General features: G+C 37.1%; 1 long non-coding RNA gene across 1 annotated transcript in view; it reads right to left on the bottom strand.

The window, feature by feature from the left end:
* Positions 1 to 6142: 6142 nt before the first annotated feature.
* Positions 6143 to 10693, bottom strand: part of LOC130924513 (uncharacterized) — a 40844-nt gene continuing 36293 nt past the window's right edge. Inside the window, exon 4 of the long non-coding RNA XR_009064888.1 lies at positions 6143 to 6740. This is a non-coding gene — a long non-coding RNA (uncharacterized LOC130924513). The remainder of the gene's footprint in view (positions 6741 to 10693) is intronic.

The following is a 10693-nucleotide window of genomic DNA, read 5'->3' as shown; positions in this document are numbered from 1 at the left end:
TCAAATTTTTTTTCTCCAAAATTTCATTCACAAAAGATTCCAACTTCAATATATTCACCAAACGTATAACATACTTTTAATTTTTCATAATTTTGACCAAATCATCCATTTTTGTTTGTCTGTTTTGATTGTTCTGCATCACAGACATATTCCGGCTCATTCATACTGTACAAAAAAAAAATCCCACAATTGCCCCAAAACCAACAGGAAGTGACAGCGAAACCAAATAACATCACTACTTCAATTCATGTGGCATTAGAATATATAGTAGTTTGTCACAAGTAGATGTCCAATCCATTCGAAGTGGAAGGGTTGGCAGCGAACGAAGGAATGTTTATTCACTGCGAGTTCTCCGAGTTGAATTGATTTAATAGCTAAGAAGCTGGCAAAGGTGAATACGATATTCCGTCGGGCGACGGTTTTGCTCTTCACGGCGCGGACGCAGAGCTCGGCAGATGACGATCCCCGGGCCGGCCGGGCTCCGTATCGATCCCGGGGCCCTTCGCCGAGCGCCGAGCAGATGAAGGGAGCGGCGCAAAAGTAATTGAGTCTTTACGAAGCGCACGTGAAGACGGCAGAGGTGGAATGGCTTTCAGATTGTCAATCTGCTCCTCCATTACGCACATCTAAATTCGGCCCGTCCACTTTAGCGCGGCGGCGCTCGCTCGAATTGAGCGCCCGCCGAGTCGGCACCTTTTCTTACCTTGACGGCCGTGGCCTTAAGCAAAGAGATCTGCCCGGAAAAATGATGGTATTTCGTTTTTTGTCATGTTTTCCGACGTCAATTATTATTTTCATGATTTTATTTCACGTCGTCTGATCCTGATGAATTTCATTCATGGTAGCTTTGCATCTAATGTAAAAGCTATCATCTGTGTTTTTTATTCGTCTACTCCTCTGCGCTACTCCTTCTACTCTGCTCCAAAGTCAACACCTTCCAAAATTTCACAGTTCTTCCGAAATATTCATATTTACCAGCAAAAACAAAAAAGTCTCAGTCATTTCCTGTGGCACGTTCAATAGTTCGAGTTGGAAAGCTTCCCATTCATTTTTCATGGCATTCACATGATTCCGACGTCAATATGTTAAACAAATTTTTCAAATCTTTTCAATTTTTCCACATTCCGAACCAAAATTTCTCAATTCGTGAAAGGAATTTCACCAATTTTTACCAAAACTTTACCATTTGTCACCAAATTTCCAACATTTTGACAAAGTTCACCATTTGTCAGCAAAAGTTCTGAAATTCTGACCAAAACGTCACCATTTGTCACCAAAATATCCAAAACTTTGACCAAAAGTTCGTTTTTGACCAAAATTTCTGATACTTTGAAACTTTGTTTTTGACTGAAATTTCTGTAATTTTGACCAGAATGTATGTATTTTTTGACCAAAATTTCACACCTTTTGACCAAAGTGTCCGACATTTTGACCAAAACATCACAGTTTGTCACCACTATTTCCGAAATTACCAAACCTTTACCACTTGTCAGCAAAATTTCGGAAATTTTTACCAAAACTTAACTGTTCGCTACACAATTTCCGAAATTTTGACCAAAACTTTACTAATTGTTCCCAGGATTTCACCGTTTGTCATCAAAATATAAACATTTTTAACCAAAAACCTTTGACCAAAATTTCACTGTTTGCCACAAAAATCTGAAATTTTGACACAAACCTCTCCAATTGTCACCAAAATTTCCCAAATTTTGACCAAAAGTTCACTCATTGTTCCCAAGATTCCATCGTTTATGATCAAAATTTTACTTTTTTTTTCTACTAAAATGTAAACATTTTTTGACCAAAATTTCACACCTTTTGATCAAAATGTCACACCTTTTGACCAAAAATTCACTATTTGAGATCAAAATTTCACCATATCTCACCAAAATTTCCAACATATTGAACATAACGTCACCATTTGTCACCAAAATTTCCGGAATTTTGACCCAAATTTCACTAATTGTTCCCAAGGTTTCACCGTTTGTGATTAAAATATAAACATTTTTTTACCACCATTTCACAACTTTTGACCAAGATTTCACTATTTGAGATCAACATTTCCATTTGCCACCAACCTTTGACCCGAACCTCAGCGTTTGTCACCAAAATATCTAAATTTTGACCAAAGGTTCACCGTTTCTCACCAAAACCTCTGACATTTTGACCAAAACATCACCATTTGTCACCAATATTTCTGAAATTTTGACCAAAACTTCACAAATTGTTCCCAAGATTTCACCGTTTGTGTTCAAAATATAAACATTTATGACCACCATTTCACAACTTTTGACCAAAAATTCACAATTTGAGATCAACACTTCGCTGTTTGCCACCAACCTTTCTGAAAATTTGACCGAAACCTCACTGTTTGTCACAAAAATATCTAAAATTTTGGCCAAAAGTTCACCATTTCTCATTAAAAAAAATTCTGACATTTTGACCAAAACATCACCATTTGTCACCAAAATTTCCAAAATTTTAACCAAAAGTTAATGAATTGTTCCCAAGATTTCACCATTTGTGTTCAAAATATAAACATTTTGACCATCATTTCACAACAGTTGGCCAAAAATTCACTATTTGAGATCAACATTTCCCTGTTTGCCACCAAGCTTTCTATAAATTTGACCCAAACCTCACCGTTTATCACCAAAATATCTAAAATTCTGACCAAAGGTTCACCGTTTTTGACCAAAATGTCAGACATTTTGAAACTTCACCGTTTTTGCCTAAAATTTCTATTTTGACCAGAAGGTAAGCATTTTTGATCATAATTTCACGTCTTTCGACCAAAATTTCATTCACATATGATTCCAACTTGAACGTAGTCACCAAACATTTTACGTATTTTCAATTTTTCACATTTTTGACCAAATCATCCCAGTTCTTGATTGAATTTTCACCATTTTTTTTACCAAAATGTAACATTTTATTAACCAAATCATCATTTTTTTTCCTTCTTTTATTCTGCCTAACAGGCGCATTCTTGCTCATTTCCATTGTCCATACAAAATCCCATGCTTTTATTTTGACGTTGGTGCCGTAAAACCATAGATCTGTGCGGTCGAGTGCTGCTATAATGCACTTTACTCACCCCCAACCCCCTTGATTATTTTTCACAATATATAATATATATTTTTTATATCAACTGATCTTAATTATTTTCACTTTTATTCGTATCGGCCAGTATTTATTATTTCAACTAATAATAATAAAATTTTTTTAAAAAAGGGGATCATTATTTTGTTGATAATGTCTCAACGATTCGTCCACGTCGTCTTTTACATTTTCTTACAAGGATAAGACTATTGTGAGTGTTTGTATTATTCTCTAAATCAAGCACTGTTGACGTTATGTTCGGCAAGTCTTAAAATGTCTGTTTCTTTTTAATAACAATAGGCATTGGCCGACACCTGAGTGTGAAGTAGACACGCGTGATTTCTAAAAACAAAAAGTGAGGGGAATGTTTGAAACGCACCCGCACTGCCAACATTTATACAGCGGCAAACCTTGACAGGCCGAAGCCTGAAGGACGCTCGACGTTTGCCTTCCGCGCCACGACCTCGACCCGGACCGGGCCCGCGGGTCCGCCTGACAGGGCCGGGTCAGTGACCCGGCCGGCTTCGCGGTCATCAACCCTTCAGGCGAGCTTGGGAGAATCGCCTTTCAGTTCGAGTTGAGCAAAAAAAATTGGACGCTCCCTTTGGATCTCATTGTCTGTGGATACTGAGAGGCCATGTCATGAACAGACAGGAAGAAGTTTTCAAAGGTATTTTCGCTGTAGAAAAATGCTCTACTACAATTTCACAATTTCACAATTTATTCACACACACACATTCATATTTACAAAGTGTACATCATATCTCAGTGCTGAGCCAAGATTATGTGTGTGTATGTACTAAAAAATGGTAAATCTGCCATTGATAGCACTGGACGTCCAATCCATCTTGACTCGGAAGGGCTGGCAGCGATTATTCTGAAAGACTGATTTTATCACAATGAATCTGTTATTACCGTTATTACCAAAACATCACAGTTTGTCACCACGATTTCCGAAATTACCAAACCTTTGCCACTTGTCAGCAAAATTTCAGAAATTTTTACCAAAATTTAACAGTTTGCCACCAAAATTTCTGATATTTTGACCACTACTTTACTAATTGTTCACAGGATTTCACCGTTTGTGATCAAAATATAACCATTTTTAATCAATATTTCACAACTTTTGACCAAAATTTCACTGTTTGCCACAAAAATCTGAAATTTTGACCCAGACCTCTCCAATTGTCACCAAAATATCCTAAATTTTGACCAAAAGTTCACTAATTGTTCCCAAGATTCCACCGTTTATGATCAAAAAAATTTTTTTACTAAAATGTAAACATTTTTTGACCAAAATTTCACACCTTTTGATCAAAATGTCACACCTTTTGACCAAAAAAATCACTATTTGAGATCAAAATTTCACCATATCTGACCAAAATTTCAAACATTTTGACCATAACGTCAACATTTGTCACCAAAATTTCCGGAATTTTGACCAAAGGTTCACTAATTGTTCCCAAGATTTCACCGTTTATGATAAAATTTTCTTGTTTTTTTTTTTATACTAAAATGTAAACATTTTTTGACCAAAATTTCACACCTTTTGATCAAAATGTCACACCTTTTGACCAAAAAAATCACTATTTGAGATCAAAATTTCACCATATCTGACCAAAATTTCCAACATTTTGACCATAACGTCACCATTTGTCACCAAAATTTCCGGAATTTTGACTAAAGGATCACTGATTGTTCCCAAGATTTCACCGTTTATGATAAAATGTTCTTGTTTTTTTTTTTTTTATACTAAAATGTAAATATTTTTTGACCAAAATTTCACACCTTTTGACCAAAAATTCACTATTTGAGATCAAAATTTCAGCAACCTGGCCGGTTTCGCGGTCATCAACCCTTCAGGCGAGCTTTGGAGAATCGCCTTTCAGTTCGAGTTGAGGGAAAAAAATTGGACGCTCCCTTTGGATCTCATTGTCTGTGGATACTGAGAGGCCATGTCATGAACAGACAGGAAGAAGTTTTCAAAGGTATTTTAGCTGTAGAAAAATGCTCCACTAAAGAATGGTAAATCTGCCATTGATAGCAGTGAACGTCCAATCCATCTAGACTCGGGAGGGCTGGCAGCGATTATTCCGAAAAACTGATTTTATCGCAATGAATCCGTTATTACCATATTGGCCCGAATATAAGACGGTGTTTTTTGCATTGAAATAAGACTGAAAAAGGGGGGGGGTCGTCTTATATTCGCGGTCTAGACATTATAGCCATTTACGACGCTAGATGGCGCCAGATATCATTGAAGCGATGTTCTGTCATGACAGATCTCAGCTACTCTGAAGTTTAACCAGTTTGCATTATTTTATTGCAATGTTTTTCCTTATTCAGATTGGTTTCAAGACTGCAGTTACAGTTAGACTTCACTTTGATGTTTTATGCAGTTATTGCAATTTTGTTGTTTTATCACAATAGATTGGTTTATTTACATTTCAAAAACCAGAAACCATTCATTTACGAATGTGATTGCACTTTAGTGTACATATTTAAATGTTCAGATATTAAGATTTGAATGAGGTAAAATAACATGCTTTTTCTCTCAAATACATTGTCATAATCATTTGTTTTGGATGTACTGTATTTATTTTCTGAATAGAAATTAATTTGGTGTTCAAAAAATCTTTTGTCAAACTTGAGTCTTGAAAAAGAGGGGGTCGTCTTATAATCAGGGATGTCTTATATTTGGGCCAATACGGTAATAAATAAATGACTTCCAAACATAGCAAAGGTTACTATGTTTTTTTGTTTTTTGAAAAAATGAAGAAAAAAAAACATGAAAGATAACAGCAGTTAGCCTACTTTGCCAACTAACTAATTACTCTTACATTTCAATAACTTAAGAGGCAAGGCAAGGCCAATTTATTTATATAGAACAATTCAACACAAGGCAATTCAAAGTGCTTTACATCAAATGAAGATCATAAAAATCACGTTTAAATCAATACAACGTAAAAACCAAGACAATCAAAATCGGAAATAAAATACTGTTACGTGCCAAGGACGGTTCGCGAAGGGCGTAACATAAAACAAGCCACACAAATGTACGAGTGGACACAAATTTATTTACACAACATTCAAACTCGCAATGAATATATACAGAATGCCGACGAAGCGTAACTTCAGGGTAAGCCCAGGCCAAAACAACAGACAAACGGAGCTACACTTTAACCCCACCCACTAACTAAACCCTGATCATGTAAAAGGAACAAAGAAAAGACAGCGTCTAACCTAACTTCCTACTCTATACAAAACAGGAGAAAACGGGTTGAACAGAAATGGCGACTTACCCTTACTTGCTTCAGTGCTCTTATTTACAGTGGTGAACAAAAACGATCCAATAACGAATAAACACAAAAGATCTCACCGAAAAAGCGGGAGTGTATCAAAGTAGCGATCAAATGCAAACGAGAGTGAATGGCGAGCAAATAGCTGGCGAGGAGGACCGCGGCAGAATACTGTCAAATGCGACCTCCTAGAACGTTGACAGCGGCAGGTTTAAGAAGCTTGGCGCCTTTTCCCGTGGCCAATCAGCGGTGGTGACGTCGTCGGTCCGTCCTGCATCGATCAGCTGTCGTCACAGTGGGAGGGGAAGCAGCCAGCTGGTGGAGGCGACGATCAGCTGACTGGAAGAACCTCAGAAAATTAACTATTAAACGGCCAGGGGCCGTCACACATACATAAAAATCGCATTTAATCACAAATGGAATAAAAATAAAAAATAAAACAAAAACTACTACTACTAATAATAATTAAAATCAGCAATGGAGATAAGCACAAGAGGAATAGAAAGCAAGTAGATTGAAATATATAGACAGTTATGGATATGCAGTGCTAAACAAAAGCATTTTTAGCCCTGATTTAAAAGAGCTAACAGTTTGAGCATACTTCAGACGTTCGGGTAACTTGTTCCAGAGGTGAGGAGCATAATAACTAAATGCTGCCTCACCCTGCTTGGTTCTTGTTCTTGGAATATGCAGAAGACCCGTTCCAGACGACCTTAGGGGTCTAGATGTCTCATAGGAATCTAACAAGTCAAGCATGTATTTTGGTCCAAGGCTATTAAGTGTTTTGTAGTATTTTATAGTCTATCCTTTGACTCACTGGATGCCAGTGTAGATATTTCAAAACCGGTGTAATGTGGTCCAGCTTCCTTGTATTTGTGAGGACTGGCTGCAGCATTCTGTACTAGCTGCAGCTTCCTGACTGATTTTTTATCAAGACCCGTAAATATACCGTTGCAGTAGTCCAATCTGCTGAAAATGAATGCATGCATAAGTTTTTCCATGTCTTGTTGAGTCAGAAGCCCCTAATTCTGGTTATATTTTTTAGTGGTAATAAGCAGTGACGGACTTTAGATGGCTATCAAATTTTAGGTCTGAGTCAATAATTACAACAAGGTTTCTGACTTGATTTGTAGCTGTAAGTGATATTGTGCTAAGTTGCCTGCTTATCTTTGATCTTTCCTGTATTGGCCCAAAAATGATCACCTTTGTCTTCTCGATTCGATTATTCATAAAGCACCGTTCAGAGCGCACACAAAGGAACTCTACATCAAGTCCAAGCTATTAAAATTTTATGACTTGATTAACTTCAAAACTGCCCAAATGATGTACAAGGCCCACACAAACAGTCTCCCGCCTAACCTACAAGCTCTATTCCAAGTAAGGGAATCAAACTACGACCTAAGAGGAACCAGATTGTTTTCCTAACGGGCAACTAGGACAACATTATGTTAGGTTTTGTGTTGGGTTTTTCCTAGTGTGACTTGTCTCTGTGATTAACCATTGATTTCACCTGTGTGTGTTCTCCCAGTGTATCCTGCAAACTGCATCCACCTGTGTTACCCAGCTGTTCCTCGTCTCGTTACCCCTTGTCTGCATGTGTATATAAAGACCCAGTTTCTTGTCACCCCTTGTTGCGTCATTGTCAATGTAAATGTCAATGTCAACGTCTATGTATTGTCAAGGTCAATTGCCACGTTCATGTCAGCATTTTTCCACAGTTCCTCATGTTCCTCGTCCTGCTTCGAAAGTAAGTTTATTAGTTAACCTGACTTTTGTTTGTTAAGAGTTTTTTGACCACCACAGCCTTTGTTTTGTACTTTGTGCCTTTTGTTAGTTATCATTAAAGCCTTTTTGAGTTCTCTGCCACCTGCCTTGCATCTTTGTTTTCCCTGCAATTGGGTCCACACAACCTGCCTGCCCACGCACCACGTGACACATTAAAATCTTTCTCGATTACGAACATTGGGGCTTGCCTATGGAATACATGTGATGCAGCGCTTACGAGTATAAAATCATTGAGATACTTCAAAAAGATGTACAAAGAAACTATACTAAATCGTTACATAGACCAAAATGAGACATAGCTGCACTGCACACACACATTCGCAACAAATTGTTCCCACAACAAAAAGGCAAACAGAGGATGATTAAATGTCAGGGACCGAGACTAAGACATAACATTGCATGCTGAAGATATGCCCTCCAACAAAATTAGATCACTGATCTGCTATTGCAACATGCGCGCTGTGTTTAACCTGCTGTGAGATGGAGCTCCTTGACTGGACACTTAGCTCATTGGACAAAATATTTTCTACAATGATCAACCTATCCAATGAACCTACTCAAATTGACAATATTGCAAAATGCTATGGAAATCAATGACTCTTGGAAAGTTATATGAGTAAAAAAATGGACTATGCAACACTAACATGCTAGGCTGTGCGTCCCGGGCTGTTGGGGGACGGGTATCGATAAGCATATGCTTTTTTCCACGTCTTCCTTTGTCTGTCATGGTCTTTTCAGGCAAATTACTATAATCTGTGTCAATGTTTCTCTTTCTTGGCCAAACTATCCCACACTCTGTAACTATCAATGATACTGATGATGATGACAATGACAATAAATTCATTGCACATTCATTCATTGATTTGATGAATGCATTTACTCAGGGAGACTAAGGGACTATAATCATGTGTAGCGTTGTGAGTCATCTGCATAGGCGTGATAGGAGATGTCATACTGTTTCATTATCTGAGCTAAGAGAAGCATATAGATGTTAAATAAGAGTGGTCCAAGAATTGACCCTTGAGGGACTCCACATGTGAATTTGGTTCGTTCTGACTGATGGTTTCCGATTGACACAAAGAAATCCCTATCATGTAAATAGGATGTGAACCACTGAAGAATAGTGTCAGTAAACTCTACCCACTGTTCCAATCTGGTGAGTAGTATGTTGTGATCAACCGTGTCGAATGTGGCGCTGAGATCCAATAGTAACAGAACAGATGATTTGCCTGCATCGGTATTCCGACGAATATCATTTAGGACTTCGATAAGCAGGGTCTCGGTGCTGTGTTGTGGCCTAAATCCAGACTGAAATGAGTTAAAAAGATTGTTTTGCATGATAAAAGTCTGGATCTGTTCGAGCACAACCCTTTCGATAATTTTACCCAGGAATGTCAGATTTGATATTGGCCTGTAATTACTAATGGTTGAGGCATCCAGATTAGGTTTTTTTAGGAGAGGTTTTATTACTTCAGTTTTTAAAGTCTGTGGAAACTCTCCTGTTTGGAGAGAAGTATTAATAATCTGAAGTATGTCTGGAGACATACAAGAAACATCTAAGAGTAAGTAATTTGTAACTGTAATTAATTACTTTTTAAAAGTAAGATTAACAACACTGGTCATGAAGATCAGAAAAGTGACGAAAGCTGAGATTTTATTCTGCCAATTTGTTGCCGAACACAATTTGCTCGCAACTATTGCTGATCCTGTCTCAGAATTAGTAAAAGAAATGTTCCCTGACTCAAAGATTGCATCGGTGAGTTCACTTTACCAATTGACCTTTTAAATTTCTAATTGAACACACTAACAAACTACGAATTAACGAATTGAATTGCGAGCTGAAGTGCAGCCATCAAAAGACATGACAAAATTGCCAAAAGTGCTACATACAATTATAACTAGGGCTGTCAAACGATTAAAATTTTTAATCGAGTTAATTACAGCTTAAAAATGAATTAATCGTAATTCATCGCAATTCAAACCATCTCTAAAATATGCCATATTTTTCTGTAAATTATTGTTGGAATGGAAAGATAAGACACAAGACGGATAAATATATTCAACATACGTTGCATAAGTACTGTATTTGTTTATTATAACAATAAATCAACAAGATGGCATTAACATTATTAACATTCTCTTAAAGCGATCCATGGATAGAAAGACTTGTAGTTCTTAAAAGATAAATGTTAGGACAAGTTATAGAAATTTTATATTAAAACCCTTCTTAATGTTTTTGTTTTATCAAAATTTGTAAAATTTTCAATCAAAAACTAAACTAGTAGCTCGCCATTGTTGATGTCAATAATTACACCATGCTCACTCATTTGGACCAAAGCGCCAGCAGAGGGCGCCAAACACCAAAAAACAAGTATCAAGCAGACATTACACTGCTGGCATTTTAATCTGTTTGAGCGGGGCATGTGCGTTAATTGCGTCAAATATTTTAACGTGATTAATTTTAAAAATGAATTAACGCGATAATTTTGACAGCCCTAATTAAATAC

The sequence above is a fragment of the Corythoichthys intestinalis genome, chromosome 11 (assembly GCF_030265065.1).
Source record: "Corythoichthys intestinalis isolate RoL2023-P3 chromosome 11, ASM3026506v1, whole genome shotgun sequence".
In the NCBI taxonomy this organism is placed as follows: Eukaryota; Metazoa; Chordata; class Actinopteri; order Syngnathiformes; family Syngnathidae; genus Corythoichthys; species Corythoichthys intestinalis.
This window is presented reverse-complemented; position numbering and strand designations above follow the sequence as displayed.